This window comes from Delphinapterus leucas, chromosome 3 (genome assembly GCF_059928025.1).
Source record: "Delphinapterus leucas isolate spDelLeu-1000000601 "Yukka" chromosome 3, BTC_Dleu_Yukka2, whole genome shotgun sequence".
NCBI lineage: Eukaryota > Metazoa > Chordata > Mammalia > Artiodactyla > Monodontidae > Delphinapterus > Delphinapterus leucas.
Genome location: NC_143131.1, coordinates 61,463,505 through 61,487,355, shown reverse-complemented (window position 1 = coordinate 61,487,355; position 23,851 = coordinate 61,463,505). Strand labels below are relative to the sequence as shown.

At 43.5% G+C, this 23,851-nt stretch overlaps 1 protein-coding gene and 1 pseudogene across 1 annotated transcript in view; both read right to left on the bottom strand.

The window, feature by feature from the left end:
* The window catches only part of LOC111185210 (synaptic vesicle glycoprotein 2C), a 218,511-nt gene that overhangs the window by 14,309 nt on the left and 180,351 nt on the right, over positions 1 to 23,851 (bottom strand). The window lies entirely within an intron of this gene.
* On the bottom strand, positions 113 to 22,297 carry LOC149749573 (G2/mitotic-specific cyclin-B1 pseudogene; annotated as a pseudogene).

The window sequence follows — 23,851 nt, the reverse complement described above, 5'->3', positions numbered from 1 at the left end:
CACTGTGAGCGTCCATACCTCAAATTGACTCATAGTCAAATCTTACCACCCCCAGAAGAATGAGCTGATATGGGCATCAGCCACAGTGACCAGTTCAGCTTGAAGACGGCCAACAGCAGTGCTGGGAAGAAAAATGCTTGGAATCAAAGGGGTCTGCACCTATGGATGCGGTGTGTTGCTGAACAACCAAACTCCAAAGGCCAAGGTAAATGAATTTGGGACAGTGCTTTTTCCAACAGAGCCCTGGGCTGGGTATCTTCTCTCTCCAGCAGACCACTCTGCACTCTTGTCTCTGCTGTGTGCCAGGAAATGGCCCTCCATGGACCATACCAACTGGCCCCCTTGCCCACGAGCTTCCAGTTGGGTTTGAATAAAGGAAGCACTGGCAGGAGAACAGAGGGTGGCAGCAGGGTGCAGGATATTTATTCCCCTTGCTTCCCTTCTCCCCTCCTCCTGGCTGCGTGGAGGTTTGACAGTGGGTGTGCTCATCCCCTGGAAGCTTCTCGTGAAACCACAGCTCTTGTCAGGTTCTGGCAATCCCTGTCTCTCCTTGCCCTTTGAGGCATAAGTGGGCACAGGATGCCCTTCTGCTACTAGCTCCGAGGTACTTTATTATTCTGTACTGGTTTCTCTTAACTGTTCCCATGCAGCTCTTTTCAGCGACCCCCTCTGCGGGTGTCACTGGTTTCCTGCCAGCATGATTAAGAACTGGCATTTGCCAACCTTTCCACATGCACATGCCATACACTAGATCAAGAGAATTTTAAATTTCTAAACAGGTTTTTATTATAATATAATGAAAACAAGCGAACAGGATACCGATGGAAATCTCTCAAGAACTAAAAGAAAAGCAATATTTGAATGAATGTAAAATGGTTGAAAGCAAAATTCCACCATGACTCTAAAGGAGAAAGAATGAAGCATATCAAATCTAATTGAAAACAGAGAAGAGATTGATGGAGGCACAGATTAATTACGTGAGGCGAAATTCTAATGTTTGCAATTCTTGGTATTTAGAAGGCTGCTGTGAGCAAAAGTCAGATAGTCTACATTCCATCCCTGGGAGACTAGTATAATTATTCATTGTTTGCACAGGAGCCAAGTGAGATTCTGGAGGTGCCATGAGTTCCTCAAGGCCACACAGCTGAAGTTAGGCACCAGAATCTTCTCCACCGGGATTTGAGGCAGAATCTTATACCACACATGTCCGCATGTCTGTGCTTACTCAAACACAGGCTTTGTTGATAAATCATATAAACACCTACATCATATAAACATGCTACATCAATCTTAGATTCATAAGCATTTTCTGGGAATTTAATACCTGAGGACTATGTGGACTGCTAAATTAACTACAACATAAACTTTAGGAGGGGATGCCTCCTCTCAATGTTTTATGTAGTAGAAGTTCAAACGTCTCAGATATCCAAAACACAGAGGAAATCATATGATGGAACTAAGAAAACATACCTTGTTCACTTCACATTTGATCTAAGAGCTTCATGTAAAGGAATTCTTTTTTAAAAGTGCTGGAGCCAACAGAAACTGATCCCCACCTACGTATCTGAGCTCATCTTCTGCTGGTCCCCTCCTTCACTTTGTCCATCCCACCGACCTGCTTCAAGTTCTCAGAATACACAAAGCTTAATTCCATTTTAGGGGCTTTGCCTTATTCCCTAGGAAGCCCAGCCATGCATTGAAAGGATGGTGGTTGTATGTCAGCCAGCCTTCCTATGAGTTTTGAAGTGAGAGGATTTTTCAGTATTTCTCGTCCTCAAAGGAGTCCCCTCGGGGTCTTTGCGTTTGACGTTTTCCCTGCCTGGACTGCTCTGTCTGAGTATTTGCATACATGCGTGCCTCCTTTATACTTTCCAGGTCTCAGTTTAAGGTCATCTCTTCAGAGAGGCCTGAACACCCAATCCCACTCTTATCATCAAGACCTGCTTTATTGTCTCCACAGCACTTACTGCTATCTAAAGCTGTGAATTCATTGATTTGTTTACTTTTTTACTGTCTCTCCCTTTCCACACCATGAAAGCAGGAATTCTGCTTTTGTTACTCATCAATATAACCCCAGTGCCTATAGCAAGTCCTGGTCTATAGGAAGTGTTCTTTAAATGTTTGTTAAATGCACACGCGTGCACACACACACACACACACACACAAGCATACCCTTTTGTGTTTACATATGTACTTGAACATGTACAGAATTGCTGCAGGCTACTTTTGTTTTGACATTTTTTCTGAATCTACACTAAGCAGCAAAACAACTTTGATTTACTTTTTCAAATTAAATTTGTAATTTGTATACAGTAAAATTTTTTATTACTTTTTTTTTTTTTTTTTTTTTTTTGCGGTTCGCGGGCCTCTCACTGTTGTGGCCTCTCCCGTTACAGAGCACAGGCTCCGGACGTGCAGGCTCAGCGGCCATGGCTCACGGGCCCAGCCGCTCCGTGGCATGTGGGATCCTCCCGGACCGGGGCACGAACCTGTGTCCCCTGCATCGGCAGGTGGACTCTCAACCACTGCGCCACCAGGGAAGCCCTTTTATTACTTTTTAAGTTCCATTGTTCTGTGAGTTTGATAAACGTACGGAGTCACGTAACCACCATCATAATCAGGATACAGATTGTTGCATCACCCGAAACATTCCTTCCTGCTGCCCCTTCAGAGTCAACCCCTCCTCTATGCCTAACCCCTGGCAATCACTGGTCTGTTCTCTGTCCCTACAGTTTTGCCTTTTCCACAATGTCATATAAATGGATGTATATCGTACGCAGCTTTTAAACTCTGGCTTCTCACACTTGGCATAATGCATTCATGCAGACTGCTGCCCATTTTAATAGTCGCACCTTTTCATTGCTGAGTAGCATTTCACTGTGTGGATATTTCATGTGTTCACCCACTCATCAGCTGAAGGACGGCTGGAATTTTTCCATTTTTAGGGGATTATAAATAAAGCTGTTATAAACACTTCAGACGGGTTTTTGTGTATCCCAAAGTTTTCCCTTTCTCTTGGGTAAATACCTAGGACTGGGTAAATTGAGTCATTTAATAAGTATATGTTTAGCTTTATTAGAAACTGCAAACTATTTTCCATAGTGGCTGTACCATTTTGCCCCCCTACCACTAGTATATGAGAGTTCTAGCTTCTTTACACACTTCCCACCACCTTTTTGCCAGTTCTTTTTTTTTTTTTGGTTACATTTTGGCCTTCTATAGGTGTGTAGTGGTATCTCACCATGGTTTTTATTTGCACTTCCCTAATGCCTAGTGATACCTTAATTTACTTTCTGTTCATTCATTCATACTTTTATTGAGTGCCTCTCTGTGCTAGTCACAGTGCTGAGATGTAGAGGCTAACGCTTATTTCCCGCCCTCAAGGAGTTAAAGTACAGAAGAAGAGGCAGATGTGTTAACAGACATGTTAAACAGTATGACTCATGCTAGAACAGGTTCTAAAGGAAGTGTAGAGGGAGTACAGAAGGGGTGGAGGTACCTATCCCAAGGAGTCTTCTCTTAAGAGCCCTTGATAAATTTCTTTTCTGATTCGGGTCCATGAAAACGAATAGAGCAAATTCGTAAATTTCTAACATCCACGTTTGAGATACAGTTCAAATCAGTACTAAAGGAGCAGAAGAGGCCAGCCAGGACTGACTGTGCCATGCCCGATCCCCAGCTCTCTCCTACTATATTACAGCTATTTGACTTGAAGAGAGAAAGTAGAGCCCTAGAAGCAGGAGGGAGTCCTAGAAAAGGAGTTCAACCCTACTCCCCTTTTAGGATATGCCCTGGGACGGGAGGGGCGGTACGGAGAGAGAGAGACTGATGGATGATATCCTGTGGCCTGAATGAGGGGTAGACACAGTGAGGGTCTTAAGAAATGACCCTGCAGATGCTCTGTAAAACTAAAATACCATTAACCTAGATTAAAAATGAATGATAAGAATGACGACAATGACTGCCATAACTACTCGGCGGCGAATTCTCAGGACCCCTCCTCCCCAGCTCCATTTCAAGATGAGTTACATTTTCATTTGAGAGTGACACAAAGCCCAAACCACAAACATCAGGAAGTGGGGAGACATGAGCATGGAGTGAAGGACTAGAATGTGATACAAGCCACATGCAACTGGGAAAGCGGTTGTTGCTTTCGGATATTCACCCGCACTTAGTAAAATGGATTCTCTTCTTCATGATGGCACCACGCCTTTTTTGTCTTTAAAAAAAAAAGATTCTTGCATAGACGGTGGTTCTAACTGTCCTTTGGACTTTGTTTAAAATACCCATTAGAATATCATACTGAGGGATTTATCTAAACATAATGTACATTCCAGGCAAGGAAGGACCTCAATTAGGGTATTACAGAAAGCGCTAATCAGCGTGGCACTAATAAGAGTGTTATGTGTCTTGCATGATAATCAAGGCCATTTACCAGGCTCAAGCTGATGTGCTCTGAATGCAGAAACCAGATGCCTCCCCAGCTGCCTGACTGTCTGAAATCTTTCAGGGTGCCAAGGCAGAAGGGTGGTCCGCACGGAGAAGAATGCTGGCTTTCATGTTTTTTTCTGGGCTCTGTCCCTGAAGTACTGGTGAATTGGCACCTACTCTATTGATCTATATTTGATTGATAGTTATATGATATTTTCAATGACCCGGTTCCTTGGTAAGAAGGCATATTTTAGGTACAAGGCACAAATGTCCTAAAACATTAGTATTATTAATTAATATTAATAAAAAATAAATACTATAGGTGAGATCAGTTTTCAATAGCTAAAACATAAATCACCTATATTTATGTGTCAGTGGTCTTCACTCACAAGGCACACAGCCAACTAAAATTCTCTTTGGAAAAGTGGCTCCAAATACATTTTCTCAAGTGGCCAACAAGCTTAGGAAGGGAACAATGATCAGATGAATTTCTGCTTTTATTCCTATAGAAATAAAATGTTATCCCCTCAACCTTTCACTGGTTTAAAATATAAATACTATCTAATCTGCATGAAACATTAATCCTCAGCTAGAAACTCAGGTTGTCACACATCTAGTATTATCTGTGGCTCCATAAGATTCAACCAGGTGCAGCTGGACAGTCCTTGTGGCCAATATCAGCAGACATTTTTCACCTTCTTCTCATTTGTTAAAAAAAGGGGGGGAAAAGCAAGGGTGAAGAGAATAGGTAAATAAACTGTGGTACAGGGGCTTCCCTGGTGGCGCAGTGGTTGAGAGTCCGCCTGCCGATGCAGGGGACACGGGTTCATGCCCCGGTCCGGGAAGATCCCACATGCCGCGGAGCGGCTGGGCCCGTGAGCCATGGCCGCTGAGCCTGCGCGTCCGGAGCCTGTGCTCCGCAACGGGAGAGGCCACAACAGTGAGAGGCCCGCGTACTGCAAAAAAAAACAAACAAACAAACACAAAAACAACAACAAACAAACAAACAAAACTATGGTACAGCCATACTATAGAAGACAGTATAACTATTGGCAAAAAAGTGAGGTAGATTTTTCTGAACTGATTTGGAAACTGTCCAAGTAACATGCTCAGTGAGGAAAGCACCTTTTCAAACCAATGTAAATAGTAGTGATTTCATTTTTATATACACATAAACTATATCATTATATCTAGAAAACAAGTGGGAGGAAGAGATACTCAACTATTTTACATGGTTATTCAAGGTAGCGGGTGGGAGCTATTAGGGGCCTTTCGCTTTGGCATTATTTAATTTTTGAGTTTTGTATCACCTTGTATTACTTTTTACTCAGAGGGGGAAAAAACCTTTTCAAAGAGTTGCAAGCCTTTGATTTTTCTGAAATGTAAGGTCTGATGGGAAAAGAGAGGAGATAAGGAAACTGGAATGATAACTGTGACAGTATTTAGCATCCATATACGACTTTCAGAACTAAACTAACGTTGTTAATTCTGACTCTGATGAATCTTAACATTGACACTACAGGGCTCATTTATGGAGAGCAGTGAGGAAGTGCCTCGGTGTCTCTGGGTGGGAAAGAAAATGATATTCACAGATCTTTCATCTGTAAACCTGTATCTCTAGTCACAGTCTGATTTTGGATTCTCAGGCCAAGGCCAGTTGCATCTTGAGCGGTAATGGCACAAGCGCTATTGCCAACAGTGATACACAAAGAAATCACACACACAGAGCTCGTGGGGATCTCTCTGCAGCACAAAATCATGCATTCAAGAAGTGAGGGCCAATTCAACTGGAATTACACACCCCAGGGAGAGGGTGCAAGTAACTGTCGTAGTCGTCTGTCTCTAAGAGCAGGCCTAGGCCACAAGCTGACCTTTCTTGCTGGTTTCTCTATTTCTGCTTCCAAGCTCTGGTCCTGCCATTTGGAATGCACAGAGCCAGAGTCAACAGCAGGAGGAAGTCACATTATGCTTCTGGTTCCTGATTCTGACTTGTGATCCTAACCACACTTTTGAAGAAGCACACTGCCTGGTGGCTTTTGAAACGCAGAAATTTATGGGCTTATTTTTCAGGGTATATCTGCTGTGAGTGCTCCAGATACGAAAAGAAAGAATGAGAGGACCTTTCCAGAAAGAGTTCCTGGTAAAAGCATGTAAGACTCATTCAAGCACGATGCTCCCCAAGCTTCCCTGACAGAAATGAGTCCAAGGGTTTGAAAAAAGCTGACAGCATAAAGTGTGTGTGTGTGTGTGTGTGTGTGTGTATGTGTGTGTGTGTGAGAGAGAGAGAGAGAGAGAGAGAGAGAGAGAGATGTGTGTGTGTGTGTGTTTTAAACAAAGGTCCTTTGGAATTTTCTTTTGTAGACAGACAATAATATAGTACTAGTACTATGATTATGTAGGTCAAGGACTTCCCTGGTGGCGCAGTGGTTAAGAATCCGTCTGCCAATGAAGGGGACACGGGTTCGAGCCCTGGTCTGGGAAGATCCCCCACGTCGTGGAGCAACTAAGCCTGTGTGCCACAACTACTGAGCTTGCACTCTAGAGCCCATGAGCCACAACTACTGAGCCCATGTGCCGTAATTACTGAAGCCCACGTGCCTACAGCCCATGCTTTCCAACAAGAGAAGCCACCACAATGAGAAGCCTGAGCACCACAAGGAAGAGTAACCCCTGCTCCCCGCAACTAGAGAAAGGCTGCACACAGCAACGAAGACCCAACGCAGCCAAAATAATAAATAATAATAATGTAGGTCAACTGAAATTTTATCAAAAATTTTTCTGTAAATATATACCACAATACCCTATGGGATAGTCAAATTTTGACCATATACAAATGAAGCTTATAAATGCATATAAAGGCAGCTCATTACTCTGTAAATACACACTGAATATATTCATATTTATTATCTTATAGCACATATAGGCACGCATTAACTTTCCTTCTCTGTTTTACACACATAAATATTTATTTAAAAGGAACTGTATAGGGCTTCCCTGGTGGCGCAGTGGTTGAGAGCCCACCTGCCGATGCAGGGGACGTGGGTTCGTGACCCGGTCCGGGAAGATCCCACATGCCACAGAGCAGCTGGGCCCGTAAGCCATGGCCGCTGAGCCTGCGCGTCCGGAGCCTGTGCTCCGCAACGGGAGAGGCCACAACAGTGAGAGGCCCACATACTACAAAAAAAAAAAAAAAAAAAAGGAACTGTATATGTTTTGCAGACTTATATTAATATATAAACTCTTACATAAGCTGATGTCCATGGACGAATAAAAATAAATCAACTATGTTCATTTTGTGAACAGGCATCGTTTTAGGAAACTGAAAAGCAAACAAAAATAAATATTGGGAATTCTTACATTAGGTAGAAAGTTGGACTAATAGACTCTAAAGCCGTTTCTGGGGCTCAGGTTCTCTCTGATTCTAAGATCTTGTGCCTGGACCAGATGAAGCCACAGGAAAACCTCTCTTGAGTATAGATCCATGGTAAGAAATGGAACACTTTCAAAATTGAACAGAACAAAACAAACTTCTAAACCACAATTTGTACTGACACAAGTGCCCAAAGGTTGGTAGAGAACTTGTAGCAAAATGATACTTATTCTCCATGTTAGCAAATCAATCTGCTTTCAAATCAGCTGTCCTTAAAAAACTATATATATATATATATATATATATATATAGTTTTTTTTGCGGTATGTGGGCCTCTCACCGCTGTGGCCTCTCCTGTTGCGGAGCACAGGCTCCAGACACGCAGGCTCAGCGTCCATGGCTCACGGGCCCAGCCGCTCCACGGCATGTGGGATCTTCCCGGACAGGGGCATGAACCCGTGTCCCCTGCATCGGCAGGCGGACTCTCAACCACCACGCCACCAGGGAAGCCCTAAAAAACTATTTTTTTCTAAACAGTGCTCCATACAACTTCATGATCCCTATTCTATTCCAGACGAAGATCTCTTTGTTCTTTGCACATGGTGTCATCAAGAGTTTGCTCATGATCAGTAAAAGCTCTCTCTTCATTTCCAGCAGATTTTTAATGACAGAGCACAGAAATGCTCATGGAATCCACTCTTAGAAAAAAGTTTTTCTCCCCAGGGTGGGGATGAGGAAGGGGCTGTAGTATTTCCTGTGTTATGACAACAGAGGTCAGCCTGAGTGTTCTTTGTTGCTGGTGCCAAAGGTCGCACTCATACATCTCCACTAACTGTTGACCCCTCTACCTGCTCCTGTTTTTCTAGCCCCATTTCTTGCCTTGTAGCCTTTGATCCAGAACAAATCGTTTAACGCTTGACAAGCGAAACAGCTGCTTAGCTCATGATTCAGGCCCAAAATGGCCCATAGAGTTTTGTCATTTATGTCAAAAAAATTCCATTCTAACAGGCTAGGAAATGCATGCGATCACAATGACCTGGGAGCTCAAGGAAGGGGACATCACACCCTGCTTCCAGGCACAGTGGGTGGAAATTTGAGTCTGGAGAGGTCCACTCCATTAGCCCCATAGCCGGATATTGCTCACTTGTATCCAGTTTAAACCCACCCAGAGAACAGCCTTCTGATCTTTGTGGTGTTTGTGGTCATAGGATGCTTCATGAAAGGCCCCAGCCCGGGTGGAGATGCTCAACCTTCCTTCCTCACAGCCTTCCAGACCAGGAATGTGGAAGCCATCCTCTACTCTCTTCCCTCCCCGTGTCTAGTCAATCACTGAGAAATATGATGCCATTTTCTGTATTTCTCCCAAACCTGTTCCTTTCTTTCCACCTCTGCTTTAGGCCAGGCCCTCATCCCTCATCCAGCTCACCTTAACAGGGCTGATGTGCAGAGGGCATGGATCCGTAGGGCTGTGCCCACTTCTGCAATACTGAAGTATGCGTGTCATGGATACTGCCCTGAGTCCTGAGCCTTGGATCTCTCCATGGTCCAGCAACAGCGGGGTCCGCTTGACCCAGCAGGGGTCTCAGGACCTGGTTCCAGTGCTTTGGCTTTTTTCTCCTCTGACTGGGAAATGCCCTGTGGTTAAATGATTTTAATATCTCCTGTTTTTTTCTTCTGGGAACAACGTGTGTTAATTTTATTAGGAATAGCTGATATACAATATTATATGTTTCAGGTATACAACGCAGTGATTCACAATTTTTAAAGGCTATACTCCATTTATAGTTATAAAATATTGGCTATATTCCCTGTGCTGTGCTATAAAATATATCCCTGTAGCTTATTTATCTTAGACATAGTGGTTTGTATCTCTTAATCTGCCACCCCTGTCTTGCCCCTCCACCCTTCCCTCTGCCCACTGGTAACCGTTAGTTTGTTCTCTATATCTGTGAGTCTGTTTCTATTTTGTTATATTCACTAGTTTGTTTCATTTTTTAGATTCAACATATAATTGATTATAATATAGTATTTGCCTTTCTCTGACCTATTTCACTAAGCATAATACCCTCCAAATCCATTGTTGCAAATATCAAAATTTCATTCTTTTTCTTATGACTCCGTAGTATTCCGTTGTGTACATATACCACATCTTCTACATCGATTCATCTGTTGATGAACACTTAGGTTGCTTCCATATCTTGGCTATTGTAAATAATGATACTATGTACATTGGGGTGCATGTACCTTTTTTTTTAATATGTACAGATGGCACATGGTGCCAATTTTATTTGCAGATATTATAGTATTCCAAAGTTCACAAGTTAACCCTTTGCCACAGCCTTGGCTAAATCTTGAACGAGTGCAGAATTCAGCTGTGCTAGAGTGCTGATCTTAGCATGCTTAGATGTGGCATACTTGTTCTTGATAGTCATGTGCTTTGTAAGCCCACGATTCACCATGACTATATTCTTAGCCAGGTGTTGCAATAACAACAAGAAGCGATTGTTGACAGTGTATGACAGGTAATGCTGTAGAGCTGGTGTCCATCCACCATTATCAAGAATTTTCAGTGCTAAGCAAAAAGCTCCCGCTGCAACCTGAGAAGGAGGAAAGTGCACCATATCGTAGTCCAACATAGTTCCAACAGATATTTGGCCAAAGTTTGTAGCTCAGCATCAACCTCTCCAACCTTAGATGCTCTCCGAAGGAAATGCAGGGGTAGAGGGCGACCCAGGCTAAAATTTAAAGCTCTTAGAATCTTCATTTCCATCTGTCTGATTTGGTACTTAGTGTAGGTGTTGTCAGTCACAAAGGCAAAGTCACCAATTTCTGGAGGGTACATTTCCTCGTATTTGCTTGCAATAAACATGGCAGTGACACCAACCATCTTGGGCACACAATTATCCTGCATGAACCGGTCAATAATGGAAACAGTCATGTACATGGTCTCCTGGAGTAAGTGAATTTCACTTGAACCTGCACTAGCCAGTCAGTTAGGATGGCTCTCATGTTTCCGGTGATTTCACGACCCAGTAGGTATTTTGGTCTGACTGCTTCCTCTTCCTCAAGTTGTCTCAGATAAGCATAGATATCTTTTACATCTTCACTACAAAGGTTTGGATCCGCTCCATCTTCTGCACCCACCTCACTCACTGTAAGAATTACATCAGAGAAAGCCTGACACACATATTCTCCTGCAGGGGCACAGCCAGGTGTTTCCATGGGGCTTGGAGAGGGAGTATCAACCAAAATAGGCTCAGGGGGAAGTCTCTCTGCTTTAACAGGCTCGGGTTCTGGCTCTGGCTCCAGATCCAGCTACGCTGGGGGCTCCGGCACAGGTATAGGAGCCTTTTCCAGAGGTTTTGGTAGATTTTTAGCAATAACTTTTCCAGCACCTAAAGTTTTTGCTTCCTTTTTCAGGGGTAGTTTGGCCTGTGGCTGTTCACTGACTTTGTTGCCGATGTCTCCAAGAGCTGTTCTTGGCCTCAGCCCGGGCTTAGAGGTTGCAACAGTGGCCACAGGCACGCGATTTGTGCCTGCCATACTGACCTTCGCCCTATTGTCAGCATTAATTTTCGTGTTCTTCCTCTCTCCATCCATCTGCACCCCAAACTCTCCCACCATTTTAGGGGCCCACTGACTGCCATCCTCCCCCCAAATCTGTCCCGGTCCACTCCTGCCAGGGGAACTCCAGCAGGCGAGATAGGGAGAGGAGACACAGCGAGCCAGGAGAGCCGCGTTTGTTCACCGTCCTTAGCAGCTCATCCTGGTGATCCAGAGCGCCATGGCTTCCTCTGCACCAGGCAGCAGCTCAGTGGGGAGAAGCAGAGCACGGGAGCCACTGACCAGCTGGGGACATTGAACCTACCGCAGGCCAAGAGCCATTCCCTCATGTACCTTTTTGAAGTAGTTGTTTTCGTTTTTTTCTTCAGATATATACCCAAGAGTGGAATTGCTGGGTCATATGGTGGTTCCATTTTCAGTTTTCCTTCTTTTTTTTTTAGTAGTTATTTATTCATTTGTTTGCACTGGGTCTTAGTTGCGGCCAGCGGGCTCCTTAGTTGTGGCTCACCAGTTCCTTAGTTGCAGCACATGGGCTCCTTAGTTGTGGCAGGTGGGCTCCTTAGTTGTGGCATGCAAATTCTCAGTTGCAGCATGCATGTGGGATCTAGTTCCCTGACCAGGGGTCAAACCTGGCCCCCCTGCACTGGGAGCATGGAGTCTTATCCACTGCACCACCAGGGAAGTACTGTTTTCCACAGTGGCTGCACCAATCTACAGTCCCACCAACAGTGTACAGTTCTCTCCACACCCTCGCCAGCATTTGTTATTTGAATACCGCCTCTCTTTAACAGTTTCCAACCAGCTTCCAACCTGCCTAGTCTAATCTATCTTCCATGTACCTTCAAGAGATCTTTCCATAAGAAAAACGGAATCACAAACTCACTTACTAGCTTGAAACCTTTTAGTGGTTCTCCACTGGCCCTTCAGGATAAAGTTCAGATTCTTTAGTGTGACCACAGGGCCCTCCAAGACCTGGCTCCTGCCCATCTCTCCAGCCTCATTCCTCAGAAATCCCTCCTTCCAATCTTTGCTACCTGCTGTGCAACATCTTTACATCTTTACCCTTCCCCATCCTTGTCAGTTTGGAGAACTCCTAAGCTTCAGTCTTCTTTTCACCAAGTAGAGAGGAACATCCTCTGTAAATTCTTCCAGACACATTAACAAGTATTCACTTCCCCCACTGAGCTATCTTGGGATCCTGTGAATTCCCACAGCCCTTAGCATGGCGCCTGACACAGAGAAAAGCCACAGCAGACAGCGATCAATCATCGGCAAGTCTCTTCCTGGAGGGCAGGGGCCATGTCTTATTCATCTTTAGCACAAAACGTGGCAAACTGTAGTCACTCGACAAATGCTTATTTAGTTAATCAATAAGTAACCTGTTCTTGGATTCCTTTAAAATCAGAGCATTTGCCTAATACCTTCAAAAGTGACTTTTTGGAAACATATCATTATATTTCCTAATTTCCAAATATATGGAGTTTTGTTTCGGTAACTGATTTCTAGCTGAATTTCCTTGTGGTAGGAGATCATGCATGGTGGTATTTTGAAATATGTTGGAACTGCTTTACGATTTTTAAAAAATTTTTTTATTTCTTGGTCGCACCACATGGCATGTGGGATCTTAGTTCCCCAACCAGGGATCAAACTCAAGCCCCCGCAGGCAGTGGAAGTGCAGAGTCTTAACCACTGGACCACCAAGGAAGTCTTTACAATTTTTGTTTTTTCAAGTTTTATTGAGGTATGATGGACAATTTAAAAATGTACCCGTTTAAGGTGTACAATGTGATGATTTGATATATATATATATATATATATAGCTTGTGAAATGATTATCATAATCAAGTTAATACACATACACATCAACCCACATTTAAGATCTACTCCACAAATTTCAAGTATACAATACAGAATTATTTATCTGTTGTCACTATGACACACACAGAACTATGGTCATATTAGATCCCCGGAACTTATTCAACTTACAACTGAAAGTTTGTACGCTTTGCCAATACTTCTTCATTTCCCCCAGTTTCTAATGTTATAGTTTGGCTTCCCTCTAGAGCAACGAATGTACTTTCTCGTGGACAGACTTAAGACTTCCCCCACATGAACTGGACTTCCTTTTGGAAAAGTAAAACTCTCAAGAGTTCATATACCAATACGTAATTCAAAGGGGCACTTCTTATGTCTTTAAAGCATGTTTCATACAGATTGTTTGAAAATAAAACATAGGAACCCAAATCAGTTCAATTGTTGGCAGAAACCCAGTTCACTCTTGCCCATGACCCTGCGTGAGACATACAAATGCTATTTCTTCTCACCCGCCCCCACCCCCTTTCCCTTTGTTTCAAAATGTCAGGCATCTACCCAGAGTTACATTTCACCTTTGCTCTCTGGAAAGGCTGATTGCTTGGGTCATTAATCTTGGCCCAGAAAGAAGGTCCTCACTGCTACCCACTGTGGAAATGATTGGTCCTGGTGCATCCCAGAGAATGGTTTTCTAGGGCTGCGGCGCCAGAAAAATCAAACCCAGAGTGACTGAGTCTGGGACAAGCGCAGCAGTTTTTCACTCAACGTCACCTTCTCTGGCTGCTACTTAAGAGAAATGATGTAAAAACTCAGGGAGCCCACGGTGACAGAGCACTAGAGCACAGGCAGACTGCTGCTCCAGTAGAGCAGCTATAAAACCAGCTTTAACCAGAATGCTAGTACCAGCGCTTACAGATTCACACGTGGGCTCCCTTTCTCCTCATGATGGCGCACCCCACTCTGATTACAGTTGTGGTAAAGGACAGGAAGCTTTGAGCTTCCAACTGCAGCCTCCAGGAGGGATACAGATAAGTGCATTCAAGGCCTGTAGCAGATTCCCAGAATATTTATAGTACACTCACCATGTGCCAGGTACCTCACGCACATCATCTTGTTTAATGCATCAACGATCCTGCTTTCCCTGCCACCCCGATCCCCCACCGCAGGGTGGCCACATAAAATCAGGTCACCAGTCATATTCGATCTAAAAAATTTTTAGTATAAGTATGTCCCATGCAGACTTCCCTGGTGGCACAGTGGTTAAAGAATCTGCCTGCCGATGCAGGGGACACGGGTTCCAGCCCTGTTCCGGTAAGATCCCACACGCCGCGGAGCAACTAAGCCCGTGCGCCACAACCACTGAGCCTGCGCTCTAGAGCCCGCGAGCCACAACTACTGAGCCCACATGCCACAACTACTGAAGCCCGCGTGCCTGGAGCCCGTGCTCCGCAACAAGAGAAGCCACCGCAATGAGAAGCCCGTGCACCACAACAAAGAGTAGCCCCCGCTCACCACAACTAGAGAAAGCACTCACGCAGCAAGAAAGACCCAACGCAGCCAAAAATAAATAAATTAAAAAGAAAAAAAACGTATGTCCCATGCACTATTTGGGACATACTTACACTAAAAATTATTTGCTGTTTATCTGACATTCACTTTTTAAAAATTCAAGTATAGTTGATTTACAATGTTGTGTTAGTTTCAGGTGTACAGCACAGTGATTCAGTTATACATAAATATGTATCTATTCTTTTTCAGAGTCTTTTCCCTTACAGGTTATTACAAAATATTGAGTATAGTTCCCTGTGCTATACAGTAGGTCCTCGTTGGTTATCTACTTTATATATAGTAGGATGTATAAATTAATCCCAACCTCCTAATTTATCCCTTTCCCCCTTGGTAATCATAAGTTTGTTTTCTATGTCCGTGGGTCTATAAAATTCACATGTAACTAGGCATCCTAGTTGCATTTTTATTTGCTAAATATGGTAATCATATCTTAGGAGACATTTGGCAATGTCTGGAGACATTTTTTTATTACTATGAGCTTGGGGGAGGAGGGTTACTACTGGCATCTAGTGGGCAGAGGCCAGGGATGCTGCTAAATATTTTATAATGCACAGGGCAGCTCCTTCCACCCCCAAAGAATTATCCAGCCCAAATGTCAATAGTGCCCAGGATGAGATCCTCCTGTAAACTAGTCATTGTGCCCATCTGTGGCACAAGTACTCAAAATTGATAGAGATAATAAGGATATTTTAAAACTTGTTTTCAGACAAAGGTTTGGAAACAAGACTTCAGAAGACTTTAGATTTTATTCCTGTACGAACGCATTTTGTTTTTCTGTTACGTTTTGTTATTAAGTTTTAAGCTCTTTTGATTTTTTTTTTTGCTATGAAATTGATCTACAGGGGTTGCCATTTTTTTCTACTCATATGCTTTTTTTTTCTTTTTTTAAAATAAATTTATTTTATTTATTTATTATTTTTGGCTGTATTGGGTCTTCGTTGCTACTCCTCGTTGTGCTGCATGGGCTCCTCATTGCAGTGCCTTCTCTTGTTGCGGAGCACGGGCTCTAGGCATGTGGGCTCAGTAGTTGTGGCTCGCAGGCTCTAGAGCGCAGGCTCAGTAGTTGTGGTGCACGGGCTTAGTTGCTCTGCGGCATGTGGGATCTTCCCGGATCAGGGCTCCAACCCGTGTCCCCTGCATTGGCAGGCAGATTCCCAATCACTGCGCCAGCAGGGAAGCCCTCCTTGTATGCTTTTTTTTTTTTTTTTTTTTTTTGCAGTACGCAGGGCTCTCACTGTTGTGGCCTCTCCCGTTGCGGAGCACAGGCTCCGGACGCGCAGGCTCAGCGGCCATGGCTCACGGGCCCAGCCGCTCCGCGGCATGTGGGATCTTCCCGGACCGGGGCACGAACCCGTGTCCCCAGCATCGGCAGGCGGACTCTCAACCACTGCACCACCAGGGAAGCCCCCTCATATGCTTTTAAACACACCCTAAAGAACAAGTAAAGGTGGCACACAATAAGAAGAACAAAGGAATGTTTTTTCCCCCTGGGGTTTTGGTAGAGGGCAGCATTCTCCATCAAATGCTTTCTGATAACACCTGCAGCATATAAATGCTTATTACCAAAAAAAAAGGTAATAACCATCTACTTCCTGTAGCATTTGTGTTCTTGTTTCATAGTGTGGGAAAGTTTGCTCTTAAAATTCCCTGCTAATCCTCAGGAATTGGGAAACAGTGCCATTAGTAAAAGCACCTGGCTTTAACCACCTGTCCCAACAAGGTCACTCTAGTAGAGCCGTGGCCATTCAGCAGGAGGGGCCCACACTGGGTTCCAAAGACCTGCACTCAGAACTCTGGGAAACATGTATTATCTTCAGGTCGTCTCAGCTCCTGTGTCCTGGGGTCCACCTCTCTGCTCCCATGCCTCATCCAGCCCCATGATATCACCATCACCAAAGTTCACTACCTTCTCTCAGCACTCATAGCCATCATCCGTAATGACTCACCTTTTCTTCCCTTCTGCCTGATCTCCTCCTCAAACCCTGCTGCTTCATTTTCCAGTGTCCTGGAGGATGGCTCAGTAAGTCCACCTCAACAATGAAATGCTTTACTCCAGCCTCAACCTTTCCACTCTCCCCATTCTGTTTTGAACTTGCCCATTAGTGACTCCTCTTTTGTCTACATGCTGAATACAGTATCAAGATTCCCTTTTTCCTGTCTTGAGCTCCTTGTATCCCAGGGGGCTCCTCCTGCCCTAAGCAGAGTCCCTATGGGCACGCAATGACCAGCCTTTCAGATATGCTCAGATAACATACTCATCTTAGGCTCCAGTGGGACATGGCTACAACCCCCTTTATAGATTTAAAAACTGAAGATTAAAAAAAAAAAATCAGCCTTAGCACTGAATTACCATTGTTCAACATCATTGGTCTTCAGGGTCATGCAAATTAAAACCACAGTGAGACACCATTCCATGCCCACCTAGGGCTGGCAACGATGTGGGGCAACTGGAACTCTCAGACATTACTGGTGAGAGTGTAAAATGGTACAACTTTAGACAACTGGCAGTTTCTTAAAAAATTAAACACCCATCTACCCTATGATCCAGAAATCCTACTCCTGGGTATTTATCGAAGAGAAATGAAAATGTAAGCAGAGCTGAAGCTGCTCAAAAGACTTGTATAAAAATGGTCAGAGAGGGCTTCCCTGGTGGCGCAGTGGTTAAGAATCCGCCTGCCAATGCAGGGGACACGGGTTCAAGCCCTGGTCCGAGAAGATCCCACATGCTGCGGAGCAACTGGGCCCGTGCACCACAATTACTGAGCCTGCGCTCTAGAGCCCACGAGCCACAACTACTGAAGCCCGTGTGCCTAGAGCCCGTGCTCCGCAATAAGAGAAGCCACCGCAATGAGAAGCCCACACATCACAACGAAAAGTAGCCCCCGCATAGCAATGAAGACCCAACGCGGCCAAAAATAAAAATAAATAAAACAAATAAATTTATATTAAAAAATGGTCAGAAAGCAGCCTTTAGGAAAATTAAAATTAACCCCTCTCCTCCCCCCAAAAAAGCCCCACATAAAACTGCAGGCAACTCAAATGTCCATCAATGGGAGAATGGAGGAACACATTATGTGAATCTATATAAAGGGATTCTATTTTACAATAAAAAGGAATGAACTACTGATACATGCAACGTTATGAATTTATCAATGAATTTTTAAAACATTATGCTGAGTTAAAGAAGCCAGAAAGTTCTATACTTTATTTCTGTGAAATTCAGGAATGGGCAGAACTAATCTTTGGCTATAGAAATCAGAACAGTGGTTGACTTTGGGGTGGGGAGTGGAGGGGCTGACTGAATATGGGTATAATATCCTATTTATCTTGATTTGGGTGGTGGTTACATGGATGTATACAATTGTCAAAATCCATAGAACTGTACACTTAAGAGGAATCTTTTTGTGTGTAAATTACAACCTCAATTTAACAAAGAGTGGTCAGATGACAACAGGAGCAAGATTACATTATCAGTAATATACCAAAGCTCCAGGCATAGGACTAGATACTTTATAAACTAACCTGATTTGGAAGCATTCAGACTGTATTGCTTTGGGCTTAGCACTAGGTCAACTGGTTGTGTCTGAACAGACAACATTCTTTTTGCTTTTAACAGCAGAGGTGATCAAAGGCCAGGCAGGGCTCAGGTTCCATACTGAAGCTCCTTCCACTTTCTTGGCCAAGCTCTCCCGGACAAAGGTAACTCCTGAAGAGGGAGTTCCTAACCCTGGGGACTAAGGAGACGCAGGCCATTCCTCCTCACCAAAGGGACATTTCCTGAGGCAGCTGCCCTTCTGATCGTGACCATGCTAATGCTGCCCAGAATGGTCTCCAGCAGCCATCTAGATGTATCACATACAAACTACAGCCTGCAGTGAACCGCCACACAGTCCGGAGTTACTGCTTCTAAGGATTCAAACTACAGAAGAGATAGTTCTGACTTTTGTGACCTCAGTGAGGACTTCACCTTCTACCGTATATCTCCTAGCCAAACTCTTGACACACACACACACACAAGCTAGAAAGAACATTCAGCCCCAGAGCCAGCAATAATTGTGAGATTATTGAATAAGATTACATGTTAATTAATAAGATTAATAGATAAGTAGGGAAAGCAAGTAATTTCTTTGCTTAACTCAGGGGCTCTCGAAGTTTGGTAGCCAAAGAACACTTGTGGAGGTTTCTAAATTCCATGGATGCCTGGAGGTCGGTGTGAAGTCTGACAACCCGTCTGGATAAGCAAAGTGGAGGTGTGCTTTGATACAGAGTTAGATTAAGGAAGATTTAAAAAAAAGGTTTTCAGAAGTCTAGCAGTCATTTTTGTTTGGTAGGAGGCAGGTTGAAGAAGTTTAAGTGCAATTTTAGAGGCTGACAAGCTTAGTAACGAGGAGGAATTTGCTGGTCAAGTTTGTTTTATAAACGCCTTTGTCTTCTGAGGGCAAGGTGAAGATGTGAACTGGCCAGTGTTTGTTAGTTTCATGAAGGTCTTGAAAAGATGAACATAGTGACATTTTAAAGGGGAGGCAGATCAAAAAAAAGATTTGGGAGTGGGCGGTATTCTGGCTGGGAAATGAGTTTCCATGGAAACATTCTCCTTCCATCAGAGTCCAGTTTGCACAAAGGCAAACCAAACAGAGTTTTAAAAAATACCTCACGAGCTCTCTGATAGACTGAGTTTCCAGAGGTGACAAAGGAAGGAAAAGTTTCTGACATTAAATCAGGACAGGCACAAATTACAAAGCTAAAATGCACCCCTTGTCCATTCTAGGGTGTTCTAAGAAATGGTAGACTGTGATTAACCCTAACCAACACTGGGGGGCACCCTGGGTTCATAGGATACAGAGATGAGGTGCTTTTAAAAGGCTTTTTCCTGCTGACCTTTACCTGCAAGTCTGAGGGGAAGCTGGAATCAAGTCAGACTCGTGCCTGTCCTAAAAGCTAAGCCCACGAAAGTTGTTGCGCTTTTTCTTTCCTGCAGGGTTCTCGTTCATATGCATTCTAACCATGCATTCTAAGTCAACTGCTGCACTCTTACATTAGACCCGGCAGGGTACCTGCCCTGGGGGGATAAATACATAGATTGGAAAGGCAGGGTGCCCTCCAGCTCTGAGCGCTAGAGACCCAGCCAGGGGCAGCCAAAGCACAAAGCAGCCTCAGTGAGGGTTAGAATATAAGGTGGAGCCATTAAGGGTTGGAGATCAGTATTGTTTAAAGTGAAAATCCGGACAGACTGGTTCAAGATGGCGGAGTAGAAGGACGTGCACTCACTCCCTCTTGCAAGAGCACCGGAATCACAACTAACTGCTGAACAATCATCGACAGGAAGACACTGGAACTCACCAAAAAGATACCCCACATCCAAAGACAAAGGAGAAGCCGCAATGAGACGGTAGGAGGGGCGCAGCCACAGTAAAATCAAATCCCATAACTGCCGGGTGGGTGACTCACAGACTGGAGAACGCTTATACCACAGAAGTCCACCCACTGGAGTGAAGGTTCTGAGCTCCACCTCGGGCTTCCCAACCTGGGGGTCTGGCAATGGGAGGAGGAATTCCCAGAGAATCAGACTTTGAAGGCTAGAGGGATTTGATTGTAGGACTTCGACAGGACTGGGGGAAACAGAGACTCCACTCTTGGAGGGCACACACAAAGTAGTATGTGCATCGGGACCCGGGGAAAGGAGCAGTGACCCCACAGGAAACTGAACCAGACCTACCTGCTAGTGTCGGAGGGTCTCCTGCAGAGGCGGGGGGTGGCTGTGTCTCATCATGAGGACAAGGACACTGGCAGCAGAAGTTCTGGGAAGTACTCCTTGGCGTGAGCCCTCTCAGAGTCCACCATTAGCCCCAACAAAGAGCCCAGGTAGGCCCCAGTGTTGGGTCGCCTCAGGCCAAACAACCAACAGGGAGGGAACCCATCATCAGACAAGTAGTTTAAAGTTTTACTGAGCTCTGCCTACCAGAGCAACACCCAGCTCTACCCACCACCAGTCCCTCTCATCAGGAAACTTGCACAAGCCTCTTAGATAGCCTCATCCACCGGAGGGCAGACAGCAGAAGCAAGAAGAACTACAATCCTGCAGCCTGTGGAACAAAAACCACACTCACAGAAAGACAGACAAGATGAAAAGGCAGAGGGTTACGTACCAGATGAAGGAACAAGATAAAACTGCAGAAAAACAACTAAATGAAGTGGAGATAGGCAACCTTCCAGAAAAAGAATACAGAATAATGAGAGTGAAGATGATCCAGGACCTCGGAAAAAGAATGGAGGCAAAGATTGAGAAGATGCAAGAAATGTTTAACAAAGAACTAGAAGAATTAAAGAACAAACAAACAGAGATGAACAATACAATAACTGAAATGAAAACTACACTAGAAGGAATCAATAGCAGAATAACTGAGGCAGAAGAACGGATAAGTGACCTGGAAGACAGGATGGTGGAATTCACTGCTGCGGAACAGAATAAAGAAAAAAGAATGAAAAGAGGACTTCCCTGGTGGCGCAGTGGTTAAGAATCCGCCTACCGATGCAGAGAACATGGGTTTGAGCCCTGGTCCAGGAAGATCCCACATGCCACAGAGCAATTAAGCCCGTGCGCCACAACTACTGAGGCTGTGCTCTAGAGTCCATGAGCCACAACTACTAAGCCTGTGTGATGTGACTACTGAAGTCTCAACGCCTAGAGCCTGTGCTCCACAACAAGAGAAGCCACTGCAATGAGGAGCCCGCGCACTGCAATGGACAGTAGCCCCCGCTTGCTGCAACTAGAGAAAGCCCGTGCATACCAATGAAGACCCAATGCAGCAATAAATAAATAAATAAATAAATTTATTAAAAAAAAGAAAAGAATGAAAAGAAATGAAGACAACCTAAGAGATCTCTGGGACAACATTAAACGCAACAACATTCGCATTATAGGGGTACCAGAAGGAGAAGAGAGAGAGAAAGGACCCAAGAAAATATTTGAAGAGATTATAGTCGAAAACTTCCCTAACATGGGAAAGGAAATAGCCACCCAAGTCCAGGAAGCACAGAGAGTCCCAGGCAGGATAAACCCAAGGAGAAACACGCCAAGACACATAGTAATCAAATTGACAAAAATTAAAGACAAAGAAAAATTACTGAAAGCAACAAGGGAAAAATGACAAATAATATACAAGGGAACTACCATAATGTTAACAGCTGATTTCTCAGCAGAAACTCTACAAGCCGTAAGGGAGTGGCATGGTATCTTTAAAATGAGGAAAAGGAAGAACCTACAACCAAGATTACTCTACCTGGCAAGGATCACATTCAGATTCGATGGAGAAATCAAAAGCTTTACAGACAAGCAAAAGCTAAGAGAATTCAGCACCACCAAACCAGCTCTACAACAAATGCTAAAGGAACTTCTCTAAGTGGGAAACACAAGAGAAGAAAAGGACCTACAACAATAAGCCCATAACAATTAAGAAAATGGTCATAGGAACATACATCTCAATAATTTCCTTAAACGTGAATGGATTAAATGCTCCAACCAAAAGACACAGGCTTGCTGAATGGATACAAAAACAAGACCCATATATATGCTGTCTACAAGAGACCCACTACAGACCTAGGGACACATACAGACTGAAAGTGAGGGTATGGAAAAAGATATTCCATGCAAATGGAAATCAAAAGAAAGCTGGAGTAGCAATACTCATATCAGATAAAGTAGACTTTAAAATAAAGCATGTTACAAGAGACAAGGAAGGACACTACATAATGATCAAGGGATCAATCCAAGAAGAAGTTATAACAATTGTAAATATATATGCACCCAACATAGGAGCACCTCAATACATAAGGCAAATGCTAACAGCTATAAAAGAGGAAATCGACAGTAACACAATAATAGTGGGGGACTTTAACACCTCACTTACACCAATGGACAGATCATTCAAACAGAAAATTAATAAGGAAACACAAGCTTTAAATGACACCATAGACCAGATAGATTTAATTGATATTTATAGGACATTCCATCCAAAAACAGCAGATTACACTTTCTTCTCAAGTGCGCATGGAACATTCTCCAGGATAGATCACATCTTGGGTCACAAATCAAGCCTCAGTAAATTTAAGAAAATTGAAATCATATCAAGTATCTTTTCTGACCACAACACTATGAGATTAGAAATCAATTACAGGGAAAAAAAATGTAAAAAACACAAACACATGGAGGTTAAACAATACGTTACTAAATAACCAAGACATCATTGAAGAAATCAAAAAATACCAAGAGACAAATGGCAACAAAAACACGACGATCCAAAACCTATGGGATGCAGCAAAAGCAGTTCTAAGATGGAAGTTTATAGCAATACAAGCCTACTTCAAGAAACAAGAAAAATCTCAAATAAACAATCTAACCTTACACCTAAAGGGACTAGAGAAAGAAGAACAAACAAAACCCAAAGTTAGTAGAATGAAAGAAATCATAAAGATCAGAGCAGAAATAAATGAAATAGAAACAAAGAAAACAATAGCAAAGATTAATAAAACTAAAAGCTCGTTCTTTGAGAAGATAAACAAAACTGATAAACCTTTAGCCAGAGTCATCAAGAAAAAGAGGGAGAGGACTCAAATCAATAAAATTAGAAATGAAAAAGGAGAAGTTACAACAGACACCGCAGAAATACAAAGCATCCTAAGAGGCTACTACAAGCAACTCTATGCCAACAAAATGGACAACCTGGAAGAAATGGACAAATTCTTAAACGGGCTTCACCTTGCAAGACTGAAGCAGGAAGAAATAGAAAATATGAACAGACCTATCACAAGTAATGAAATTGAAACTGTGATTAAAAATCTTCCAACAAACAAAAGTCCAGGACCAGATGGCTTCACAGGTGAATTCTATCAAACATTTAGAGAAGAGCTAACACCCATCCTTCTCAAACTCTTCCAAAAAATTGCAGAGGGAGGAACACTCCCAAACTCATTTTATGAGGCCACCATCACCCTGATACCAAAACCAGACAAAGATACTACAAAAAAAGAAAATTACAGACCAATATCACTGATGAATATAGATGCAAAAATCCTCAACAAAATACTAGCACATAGAATCCAATGTTA